This window comes from Echinops telfairi, unplaced genomic scaffold (assembly GCF_000313985.2).
Source record: "Echinops telfairi isolate 266 unplaced genomic scaffold, ASM31398v2 ScPeMD7_5868;HRSCAF=6743_0, whole genome shotgun sequence".
Classification (NCBI taxonomy): Eukaryota; Metazoa; Chordata; class Mammalia; order Afrosoricida; family Tenrecidae; genus Echinops; species Echinops telfairi.
The window spans coordinates 5952520-5956513 of NW_022109767.1; the positions used below are offsets into that span (position 1 = coordinate 5952520).

Here is a 3994-nt window from a genome sequence, read left to right on the forward strand (position 1 = left end):
ATTTGTACAATAGAACCATCACAGGGATTGGCCATATAAAGAAATTTGTATGGTAAGACCTTGAAAAACTAGAGGCTGTGTAACATGGAAATATGTCAGAGAAGAAACGCGCAAATGCTTTCCACCAAAAGCAGTCACAGAGAAGGGGTGAGACAGAATCTTGTCAAAGGTAGAAAACATGTAAGACCTAGAAAAACAAAGCCGTCACAGGTGTCACTATAATAAGTACTGACCAGGTGTTCTCCTTACGCAATGTGGGCCTGTCAAGGTAAAATAAATTTAAGTCCCAGTAGGTATGATTTTGAGAAATGTGAAAATAAATCTTTGATGTGTCAGAACAAGGAATTTAATAAATGTAGCTTGGTCTGTAAGCCATTACCATGATTAGCATCATCATTGTCTTCATCATCACCAGTATTGCAAAAATACCTCCATAACCACAACCATCAATTATACCACGCAGACATACATGGACTGAGCCATATTGAAATAAACCTGTGCTTAGATTGTGCACTGGGCGGATAATCCTCAAGTTCAAAACCACCAATTCTGCTGGAGAAAGATAAGGCTTTCTTTTGCTGTAAAGATTTACAGTCTTGGAAATTCAGAGAGCCACTTCTTAGAGGGTCACTGTGAGTCTCCAAACCAACATCTGAGTGTTGGGGTATGCTTTATGTTGGAGGTAAATACTCTATTTGCAGGGCCCAAAGATTATATATTTGAGAGATCCCACTTTTTTAAAAAAAGAGATAAAAGTATGAATACAAAATTATGCCTGAAAAATAGAAATTTATTTGGAATAAAAAGCAAATTGCAACAAATGATGAACTATAAAACGCAAACAAGGAATACAGCACAGCTATTAAAAACCTATCCGATCCAGCTTTATAATGTTTCCCTGTATCTTTTACGTTCAATTTTTCCGATTGGCTCTGCGTGTGAAAAGGATTTTGTAAACTGGGTTGTAAATAAAGTCGATAATCTCTTTGGTAAATGCAGCTCTGCCTAGAAAGGGCAGGAAGAATGAGAAGACTGTAGTAGAAAAGTGGCAATGGAGATGGTTTTCTTGACAAAAATGGTCACACAGCCCAACCGAGAGTGTTCATTTTGAAAATGTCTCAGGGATTTTTAATTTATTTTTACATTTTCCTCACAGTCAAAAGAGTCCAACTTAGTTAAAAAAAACAATCATCATCCTTAGTAGGAGATTCTCTTTGGCTTTTGTTTATATGGAGACTGCACCTTTTCAAAATTTCATTTTTATATAAAAATCCTCCCCAGGCAAAAGATCTGATGGAATTCTACAGTGTGGCAAAAGTACATTCCTAAATTTTTGGTGGTTTCCAGTGATCTTTTATGGAAAATAAAAGTAAACACCTACAGCTTCAAGATCCTTCTATCTCCACTTCCTATCAGGCGGCTGTTGTTGTTCAGGACTGTCAGATCAGGTCTTGCAGAAGGGAACCCTGCTGAGTCCCGGGCCACCCTCACAATCCTTTCTATGTTTCAGTCCATTGCTGCACCCACTGTGGCAAACCATCTGGTTGAGGGTCTTTTTGATTGCGCTTTCTGCAGACCCTCTGCTTTGCCAAGTATGATGTCCTTCTCTAGGGGCTGCTCCCTCCTGATGACCAAGTCTCACCACCCTCGCTGCTAAGAGGCACAGCCTGTACTTCTTCAACAGAGATTTATTTGTTCCTCTGGCGATTTGGAAGATGGAGCACTCAGGGAGATGCAATACTTTTTTTACTGTGCAGAGTCCTGTTCCATCGAGGGCATTACAATCAGTGTCAAGGAACAAAATGTGTATAAATTGTTTAATGGAAAACTAATTTGCTCTGTAAATTTCACCCAGAGTGCACTACTTTTTTAAATATAATTCAGCATCACACAGTTCTAATACAGAAAAAAATTAATAGCATGGAAACTCATTTTTGTGTGCCAGTAGCATTTTTATCAGGGTTTCCGCAGAGTGATGTTACAGACCCCTAAAAAGGCCTGTTTTGGCATTACTTCTACCCTTTCCTGATGCATGTATGAGTGAGCATAAAATAATAATAAGAAGAATTATTTAAAACCTATTAGGTTTGCTGTAATTTTACAAACACAGAAAAAGACGTTAAAAGGCTGCCCAGTCTTTGCTCCTACCCAAATCACCTCTCCCCCCTGATACTCAAGGCCCATTATTCTCACAATAACGTTTTTTAGAAATTTGACCTCGAAAAAGTTTCCAATCCAATTCCTGACTCCACAATGACCCAAATTTTAGGAATGACAAATATGGCGAGCATCATCAACTCAAGGAATAGGCATTTTTAATTAAAAACCTATATGACTCATATTTACAACCAGTAGCATCATTGCAAGTCAATTGCCATCCATAAAGCTGTTTACAAAAACTTAGGAAATTTACCCATGCTTACCAACTATTTAAATACCCTTTTCAAGAGCACTGTAAGCTGCATGCCTTTATTTTCATAAGAGTTTTATATGCTTAGTTTTATCATGTTTAAAAGCCAAAAGTGGAGACTAATTTATTTTCTACTTTTTGTAATGAGAAATGGCCAAGATTCCCAACAACTTGATGAGTCATTTAGCAATTATCATTTGTGGGCTGACATGCAACTTTAACTAGTGCTACATTGTTTAGATGGAAAGCTGTGTACAAACCAACCACTGGAAGCGAATTAACTTTTGGAAAATTGGGAACAGGCTTATGTTAATGTAACCAGAAGTTTATAAATCACAGAAATGTTGTCAATAGCAGTTGTAGAGTCTTCCAGCTAAGACTACTTTTCCTCTCTTCACCCCCTCCTTTAGAAATGATTACAGTGGGGTTGATTCCAACTCGGGGTGACCCCCCCCCCACACGTGTTAGAGAGTAGAAGGACATTCCATTTGTGCCGCTCAATGTTTTCAAAAGGTTGACATATACGGGCTCTCCTTTCATGGTCCAGAGGGAAAGAGTGGTGATGAGTGATGATGGAGAAGTGGTGGCATTCCTCCTTCTGGAGTGATCAGGAAGGGACGTGCCACAGAGGAGAAGGACCTGCAGTCAGAAGCAGGACGGTAAACCGCAGTTGGAGATTGGCATAAAGACATAAATAAATCAGAGGAATAGAAGAGTGATTTCAGAAGTAAACCTATATGGATGTGGGGAAGTGGTTTTTGCCAAAGATCCAAAGATGGAAAACATATTCTTTTCCAACAAATATCTATCAGGATAATTAGATATTCATAATGCATAAAAGGTGAATGTTGGTCCATGCCTGGTACCCCATATCAGCTGACTAGGGGATTGTGATGGAAAGCAAGATTTTTGTGGAGGCAGGAGGCGTTGATGGGGTCATTAAGGTGTGGGTGAAGGTTTCTGGGCATCTGCATGTACCAAAATGCAACAAATGTTATCATTTTCAATGCTGCAATTCATATAAAGTGCATCCTGGATAGGTTTGACACTCATGTTCATCAAACAGAACAATCATTATCACCATTTGCCGGCTGTTGTCACAAATTTTCACCAGCACTTTATAAAAGATGTAATACTCCCGCATGTGGAACTAGTGTTCCAAATGAAAAGGCTATGGGGGCTGGAAACCTAACAGAGATGTGTATGCATCAGCCATTACTGTTCGGGCCGCTTGACTTCAGTGAGCTAGACAGGACACAGGGCAGACTGGCCAACGGAGTTCCCATCACAGTAACAAGTGGCCACGTAGTTGTTCTAGCTGAGACTCAGACGGAACCTTGAGCATCAAGTCTCCTGACCAAAATTTCAAGAACCTAAACTCCCACAGGTTGACCTGTGCTGCCTGACCATGTAAAACAGTAGTGTAGATCAGATCGAAATTGAAACGGGGAGGGATTTTCGATGGCATCCAATTCAACCCTCTTCCTTTGTCCTTGGAGAAGAAAGGCGAAGGAACATGTAGTGAGCTGCCTTCCGGTCTTTGTGTGTAATGGTAAGTGAGGTCTATAATGCCAGGTTTCCGGT

At 39.8% G+C, this 3994-nt stretch overlaps 1 pseudogene; it reads right to left on the bottom strand.

Annotated features, from left to right (window-relative positions):
* LOC101647033 overlaps nt 1–3554 on the bottom strand; it is a 7537-nt pseudogene extending 3983 nt beyond the window's left edge.
* Between the last annotated feature and the right edge of the window lie 440 nt (nt 3555–3994).